Genomic DNA, 9,660 nt, shown 5'->3' on the forward strand with positions numbered 1-9,660 from the left:
TTCCGGCCGGGACTCGAACCCAGTACCACGCGCTAGGAGCCCAACGGTCTAGCCATTAGGCTATCGGAGCTCTGTCGATGGAAGTCTTAAATATAATAAAAACAAAAAATGCACCTTGGTAATTATTGATTCAAACACTTTGAAATTTACAGGTCGAATAATTAAACTGACTCAGAATTTTTCTCCCTACATAAATAATCAATATTCGCAAAAGAGAAAAATTAAAAAAAAAAGAAGAAGAAATTTCAAATTAGAAACTAAAAGTATACATTGAAGATTTTCGTTCAGGCTGGGACTCGAACCCAGGGCCACTCGCTTGGAAGCCTAACACTCTAGCCATTAATCTATGGGAGCTCTGTCGGTGGGAGTTTTAAATATAATAAAAACAAAAAATGCAATTTGGTAATTGTTTATTTAAACACTTTGAAATCTTCGTGTTGAAAAATTAAACTGACTCAGAATTTTCTTCCCTACATAAATAATCAATAATTGCAAAGGAAAGAAATTGAAAAAAAAAAGAATTTTCAAATTAGAAAAGAAATATATACATTGAAGATATTCGCTCCGGCTGGGACTCGAACCCAGGCCACTCGCTTGGAAGACCAGCGGTCTAGCCATTAGGCTATCGGAGTTCTGTCGTGCGGAGTCTTACTGCCTGACTGATACTGCCTGACTGACAGACTGACTCACTGACTGACTGATACTGACTGACTGACTCACTGACTGACCGAGACTGACTGACTAACTGCCTGACTGACTGAGACTGGACTGACTGACTGACTGACTGACTGACTGACTAACTGACTGACTGACTGACTAACTGACTGACTGAGACTGACTGACTGACTGCTTGACTCTCTGACTGGCTATTTCACTGACTGACTGAATGACTAAATGACTGACTGACACTGACTGACTGACTGCTTGACTACCTGACTGACTGCTTGACTGACTAACTGACTGGACAGGACTGACCGACTGACTGACTGACTGAATAAGGATGACTGACAGACTGACTGAATAAGGCTGACTGACTGACTGACTGACAGACTGACTGAATAAGGCTGACCGACTGACTGACTGCCTGACTGACTGACTGACTGAATGACTGACTGACTGACTGACCGAGACTGACTGACTGACTGACTGAGACTGGACTGGACTGACTGACTGACTGACTGACTGAGACTGACTGACTGCTTTAGTGACTAACTGACTGCACAGTACTGACCGACTGACTGACTGACTGCCTGACTGACTGACTGACTGAATGACTGACTGACTGAGACTAAATGACTGACTGCTTGACTGACTGGCTGAAGGACTAACTGACTGACTGAGTGACTGACTGACTGGACTGACTGACTGAGACTGAATGACTGAGTGCTTGACTGATTGACTGTCAGACTGACTGACTGACTTCGCAAAAGGGAAAAATAAAAAAAAAAGAAGTATAAAATTAGAAAAAAATATTTGCATTTAAGATTTCCTTTCCGGCCGGGACTCGAACCCAGTACCACGCGCTAGGAGCCCAACGGTCTAGCCATTAGGCTATCGGAGCTCTGTCGATGGAAGTCTTAAATATAATAAAATCAAAAAATGCACCTTGGTAATTATTGATTCAAACACTTTGAAATTTACAGGTCGAATAATTAAACTGACTCAGAATTTTCCTCCCTACATAAATAATCAATATTCGCAAAAGAGAAAAATTAAAAAAAAAAGAAGAAGAAATTTCAAATTAGAAACTAAAAGTATACATTGAAGATTTTCGTTCAGGCTGGGACTCGAACCCAGGGCCACTCGCTTGGAAGCCTAACACTCTAGCCATTAGTCTATGGGAGCTCTGTCGGTGGGAGTTTTAAATATAATAAAAACAAAAAATGCACCTTGGTAATTGTTTATTTAAACACTTTGAAATCTTCGTGTCGAAAAATTAAACTGACTCAGAATTTTCTTCCCTACATAAATAATCAATAATTGCAAAGGAAAGAAATTGAAAAAAAAAAAGAATTTTCAAATTAGAAAAGAAATATATACATTGAAGATATTCGCTCCGGCTGGGACTCGAACCCAGGCCACTCGCTTGGAAGACCAGCGGTCTAGCCATTAGGCTATCGGAGTTCTGTCGAGCGGAGTCTTACTGCCTGACTGATACTGCCTGACTGACAGACTGACTCACTGACTGACTGATACTGACTGACTGACTGACTCACTGACTGACCGAGACTGACTGACTAACTGCCTGACTGACTGAGACTGGACTGACTGACTGACTGACTGACTGACTGACTGACTGACTGACTAACTGACTGACTGAGACTGACTGACTGACTGAGACTGACTGACTGCTTTAGTGACTAACTGACTGCACAGGACTGACCGACTGACTGACTGACTGACTGCCTGACTGACTGACTGACTGAATGACTGACTGACTGAGACTAAATGACTGACTGCTTGACTGACTGGCTGAAGGACTAACTGACTGACTGAGTGACTGACTGACTGGACTGACTGACTGAGACTGAATGACTGAGTGCTTGACTGATTGACTGTCAGACTGACTGACTGACTTCGCAAAAGGGAAAAATAGAAAAAAAGAATTATAAAATTAGAAAAAAATATTTGCATTTAAGATTTCCTTTCCGGCCGATACTCGAACCCAGTACCACGCGCTAGGAACCCAACGGTCTAGCTATTAGGCTATCGGAGCTCTGTCGATGGAAGTCTTAAATATAATAAAAACAAAAAATGCACCTTGGTAATTATTGATTCAAACACTTTGAAATTTACAGGTCGAATAATTAAACTGACTCAGAATTTTTCTCCCTACATAAATAATCAATTTTCGCAAAAGAGAAAAATTAAAAAAAAAAGAAAAAGAAATTTCAAATTAGAAACTAAAAGTATACATTGAAGATTTTCGTTCAGGCTGGGACTCGAACCCAGGGCCACTCGCTTGGAAGCCTAACACTCTAGCCATTAGTCTATGGGAGCTCTGTCGGTGGGAGTTTTAAATATAATAAAAACAAAAAATGCACCTTGGTAATTGTTTATTTAAACACTTTGAAATCTTCGTGTCGAAAAATTAAACTGACTCAGAATTTTCTTCCCTACATAAATAATCAATAATTGCAAAGGAAAGAAATTGAAAAAAAAAAAAGAATTTTCAAATTAGAAAAGAAATATATACATTGAAGATATTCGCTCCGGCTGGGACTCGAACCCAGGCCACTCGCTTGGAAGACCAGCGGTCTAGCCATTAGGCTATCGGAGTTCTGTCGAGCGGAGTCTTACTGCCTGACTGATACTGCCTGACTGACAGACTGACTCACTGACTGACTGATACTGACTGACTGACTCACTGACTGACCGAGACTGACTGACTGACTGACTGACTGACTAACTGACTGACTGAGACTGACTGACTGACTGCTTGACTCTCTGACTGGCTATTTCACTGACTGACTGAATGACTAAATGACTGACTGACACTGACTGACTGACTGCTTGACTACCTGACTGACTGCTTGACTGACTAACTGACTGGACAGGACTGACCGACTGACTGACTGACAGACTGACTGAATAAGGATGACTGACAGACTGACTGAATAAGGCTGACTGACTGACTGACTGACAGACTGACTGAATAAGGCTGACCGACTGACTGACTGCCTGACTGACTGAGACTGGACTGGACTGACTGACTGACTGACTGACTGAGACTAACTGACTGCTTTAGTGACTAACTGACTGCACAGGACTGACCGACTGACTGACTGACTGACTGCCTGACTGACTGACTGCCTGACTGACTGACTGACTGAATGACTGACTGACTGACTGACCGAGACTGACTGACTGACTGACTGAGACTGGACTGGACTGACTGACTGACTGACTGACTGAGACTGACTGACTGCTTTAGTTACTAACTGACTGCACAGGACTGACCGACTGACTGACTGACTGACTGCCTGACTGACTGACTGACTGAATGACTGACTGACTGAGACTAAATGACTGACTGCTTGACTGACTGGCTGAAGGACTGACTGACGGACTGAGTGACTGACTGACTGGACTGACTGACTGAGACTGAATGACTGAGTGCTTGACTGATTGACTGTCAGACTGACTGACTGACTTCGCAAAAGGGAAAAATAAAAAAAAAAAAGAATTATAAAATTAGAAAAAAATATTTGCATTTAAGATTTCCTTTCCGGCCGGGACTCGAACCCAGTACCACGCGCTAGGAACCCAACGGTCTATCCATTAGGCTATCGGAGCTCTGTCGATGGAAGTCTTAAATATAATAAAAACAAAAAATGCACCTTGGTAATTATTGATTCAAACACTTTGAAATTTACAGGTCGAATAATTAAACTGACTCAGAATTTTACTCCCTACATAAATAATCAATATTCGCAAAAGAGAAAAATTAAAAAAAAAAAGAAGAAGAAATTTCAAATTAGAAACTAAAAGTATACATTGAAGATTTTCGTTCAGGCTGGGACTCGAACCCAGGGCCACTCGCTTGGAAGCCTAACACTCTAGCCATTAGTCTATGGGAGCTCTGTCGGTGGGAGTTTTAAATATAATAAAAACAAAAAATGCACCTTGGTAATTGTTTATTTAAACACTTTGAAATCTTCGTGTCGAAAAATTAAACTGACTCAGAATTTTTCTCCCTACATAAATAATCAATATTCGCAAAAGAGAAAAATTAAAAAAAAAGAAGAAGAAATTTCAAATTAGAAACTAAAAGTGTACATTGAAGATTTTCGTTCAGGCTGGGACTCGAACCCAGGGCCACTCGCTTGGAAGCCTAACACTCTAGCCATTAGTCTATGGGAGCTCTGTCGGTGGGAGTTTTAAATATAATAAAAACAAAAAATGCACCTTGGTAATTGTTTATTTAAACACTTTGAAATCTTCGTGTCGAAAAATTAAACTGACTCAGAATTTTCTTCCCTACATAAATAATCAATAATTGCAAAGGAAAGAAATTGAAAAAAAAAAGAATTTTCAAATTAGAAAAGAAATATATACATTGAAGATATTCGCTCCGGCTGAGACTCGAACCCAGGCCACTCGCTTGGAAGACCAGCGGTCTAGCCATTAGGCTATCGGAGTTCTGTCGAGCGGAGTCTTACTGCCTGACTGATACTGCCTGACTGACAGACTGACTCACTGACTGACTGATACTGACTGACTGACTCACTGACTGACCGAGACTGACTGACTAACTGCCTGACTGACTGAGACTGGACTGACTGACTGACTGACTGACTAACTGACTGACTGAGACTGACTGACTGACTGCTTGACTCTCTGACTGGCTATTTCACTGACTGACTGAATGACTAAATGACTGACTGACACTGACTGACTGACTGCTTGACTACCTGACTGACTGCTTGACTACCTGACTGACTGCTTGACTGACTAACTGACTGGACAGGACTGACCGACTGACTGACTGACAGACTGACTGAATAAGGATGACTGACAGACTGACTGAATAAGGCTGACTGACTGACTGACTGACAGACTGACTGAATGAGGCTGACCGACTGACTGACTGACTGACTGACTGACTGACTGAATGACTGACTGACTGACTGACCGAGACTGACTGACTGACTGACTGAGACTGCACTGGACTGACTGACTGACTGACTGAGACTGACTGACTGCTTTAGTGACTAACTGACTGCACAGGACTGACCGACTGACTGACTGACTGACTGCCTGACTGACTGACTGACTGAATGACTGACTGACTGAGACTAAATGACTGACTGCTTGACTGACTGGCTGAAGGACTAACTGACTGACTGAGTGACTGACTGACTGGACTGACTGACTGAGACTGAATGACTGAGTGCTTGACTGATTGACTGTCAGACTGACTGACTGACTTCGCAAAAGGGAAAAATAAAAAAAAAAGAATTTTAAAATTAGAAAAAAATATTCGCATTTAAGATTTCCTTTCCGGCCGGGACTCGAACCCAGTACCACGCGGTAGGAACCCAACGGTCTATCCATTAGGCTATCGGAGCTCTGTCGATGGAAGTCTTAAATATAATAAAAACAAAAAATGCACCTTGGTAATTATTGATTCAAACACTTTGAAATTTACAGGTCGAATAATTAAACTGACTCAGAATTTTTCTCCCTACATAAATAATCAATATTCGCAAAAGAGAAAAATTAAAAAAAAAGAAGAAGAAATTTCAAATTAGAAACTAAAAGTATACATTGAAGATTTTCGTTCAGGCTGGGACTCGAACCCAGGCCACTCGCTTGGAAGCCTAACACTCTAGCCATTAGTCTATGGGAGCTCTGTCGGTGGGAGTTTTAAATAAAATAAAAAGAAAAAATGCACCTTGGTAATTGTTTATTTAAACACTTTGAAATCTTCGTGTCGAAAAATTAAACTGACTCAGAATTTTTCTCCTTACATAAATAATCAATAATTGCAAAGGAAAGAAATTGAAAAAAAAAAAGAATTTTCAAATTAGAAAAGAAATATATACATTGAAGATATTCGCTCCGGCTGAGACTCGAACCCAGGCCACTCGCTTGGAAGACCAGCGGTCTAGCCATTAGGCTATCGGAGTTCTGTCGAGCGGAGTCTTACTGCCTGACTGATAGTGCCTGACTGACAGACTGACTCACTGACTGACTGATACTGACTGACTGACTCACTGACTGACCGAGACTGACTGACTAACTGCCTGACTGACTGAGACTGGACTGACTGACTGACTGACTGACTGACTGACTAACTGACTGACTGAGACTGACTGACTGCTTGACTCTTTGACTGGCTATTTCACTGACTGACTGAATGACTAAATGACTGACTGACACTGACTGACTGACTGCTTGACTACCTGACTGACTGCTTGACTGACTAACTGACTGGACAGGACTGACCGACTGACTGACTGACAGACTGACTGAATAAGGATGACTGACAGACTGACTGAATAAGGCTGACTGACTGACTGACTGACAGACTGACTGAATAAGGCTGACCGACTGACTGACTGCCTGACTGACTGACTGACTGAATGACTGACTGACTGACTGACCGAGACTGACTGACTGACTGACTGAGACTGGACTGGACTGACTGACTGACTGACTGACTGAGACTGACTGACTGCTTTAGTGACTAACTGACTGCACAGGACTGACCGACTGACTGACTGACTGACTGCCTGACTGACTGACTGACTGAATGACTGACTGACTGAGACTAAATGACTGACTGCTTGACTGATTGGCTGAAGGACTAACTGACTGACTGAGTGACTGACTGACTGAGACTGAATGACTGAGTGCTTGACTGATTGACTGTCAGACTGACTGACTGACTTCGCAAAAGGGAAAAATAAAAAAAAAAGAATTTTAAAATTAGAAAAAAATATTCGCATTTAAGATTTCCTTTCCGGCCGGGACTCGAACCCAGTACCACGCGGTAGGAACCCAACGGTCTATCCATTAGGCTATCGGAGCTCTGTCGATGGAAGTCTTAAATATAATAAAAACAAAAAATGCACCTTGGTAATTATTGATTCAAACACTTTGAAATTTACAGGTCGAATAATTAAACTGACTCAGAATTTTTCTCCCTACATAAATAATCAATATTCGCAAAAGAGAAAAATTAAAAAAAAAAGAAGAAGAAATTTCAAATTAGAAACTAAAAGTATACATTGAAGATTTTCGTTCAGGCTGGGACTCGAACCCAGGCCACTCGCTTGGAAGCCTAACACTCTAGCCATTAGTCTATGGGAGCTCTGTCGGTGGGAGTTTTAAATAAAATAAAAACAAAAAATGCACCTTGGTAATTGTTTATTTAAACACTTTGAAATCTTCGTGTCGAAAAATTAAACTGACTCAGAATTTTTCTCCTTACATAAATAATCAATAATTGCAAAGGAAAGAAATTGAAAAAAAAAAAGAATTTTCAAATTAGAAAAGAAATATATACATTGAAGATATTCGCTCCGGCTGAGACTCGAACCCAGGCCACTCGCTTGGAAGACCAGCGGTCTAGCCATTAGGCTATCGGAGTTCTGTCGAGCGGAGTCTTACTGCCTGACTGATAGTGCCTGACTGACAGACTGACTCACTGACTGACTGATACTGACTGACTGACTCACTGACTGACCGAGACTGACTGACTAACTGCCTGACTGACTGAGACTGGACTGACTGACTGACTGACTGACTGACTGACTAACTGACTGACTGAGACTGACTGACTGCTTGACTCTTTGACTGGCTATTTCACTGACTGACTGAATGACTAAATGACTGACTGACACTGACTGACTGACTGCTTGACTACCTGACTGACTGCTTGACTGACTAACTGACTGGACAGGACTGACCGACTGACTGACTGACAGACTGACTGAATAAGGATGACTGACAGACTGACTGAATAAGGCTGACTGACTGACTGACTGACAGACTGACTGAATAAGGCTGACCGACTGACTGACTGCCTGACTGACTGACTGACTGAATGACTGACTGACTGACTGACCGAGACTGACTGACTGACTGACTGAGACTGGACTGGACTGACTGACTGACTGACTGACTGAGACTGACTGACTGCTTTAGTGACTAACTGACTGCACAGGACTGACCGACTGACTGACTGACTGACTGCCTGACTGACTGACTGACTGAATGACTGACTGACTGAGACTAAATGACTGACTGCTTGACTGATTGGCTGAAGGACTAACTGACTGACTGAGTGACTGACTGACTGGACTGACTGACTGAGACTGAATGACTGAGTGCTTGACTGATTGACTGTCAGACTGACTGACTGACTTCGCAAAAGGGAAAAATTAAAAAAAAAAGAATTATAAAATTAGAAAAAAATATTTGCATTTAAGATTTCCTTTCCGGCCGGGACTCGAACCCAGTACCACGCGCTAGGAACCCAACGGTCTAGCCATTAGGCTATCGGAGCTCTGTCGATGGAAGTCTTAAATATAATAAAAACAAAAAATGCACCTTGGTAATTATTGATTCAAACACTTTGAAATTTACAGGTCGAATAATTAAACTGACTCAGAATTTTTCTCCCTACATAAATAATCAATATTCGCAAAAGAGAAAAATTAAAAAAAAAAAGAAGAAGAAATTTCAAATTAGAAACTAAAAGTATACATTGAAGATTTTCGTTCAGGCTGGGACTCGAACCCAGGGCCACTCGCTTGGAAGCCTAACACTCTAGCCATTAGTCTATGGGAGCTCTGTCGGTGGGAGTTTTAAATATAGTAAAAACAAAAAATGCACCTTGGTAATTGTTTATTTAAACACTTTGAAATCTTCGTGTCGAAAAATTAAACTGACTCAGAATTTTCTTCCCTACATAAATAATCAATAATTGCAAAGGAAAGAAATTGAAAAAAAAAAAGAATTTTCAAATTAGAAAAGAAATATATACATTGAAGATATTCGCTCCGGCTGGGACTCGAACCCAGGCCACTCGCTTGGAAGACCAGCGGTCTAGCCATTAGTCTATCGGAGTTCTGTCGAGCGGAGTCTTACTGCCTGACTGATACTGCCTGACTGACAGACTGACTCACTGACTGACTGATACTGACTGAC

Source organism: Uloborus diversus, unplaced genomic scaffold (genome assembly GCF_026930045.1).
Source record: "Uloborus diversus isolate 005 unplaced genomic scaffold, Udiv.v.3.1 scaffold_31, whole genome shotgun sequence".
NCBI lineage: Eukaryota > Metazoa > Arthropoda > Arachnida > Araneae > Uloboridae > Uloborus > Uloborus diversus.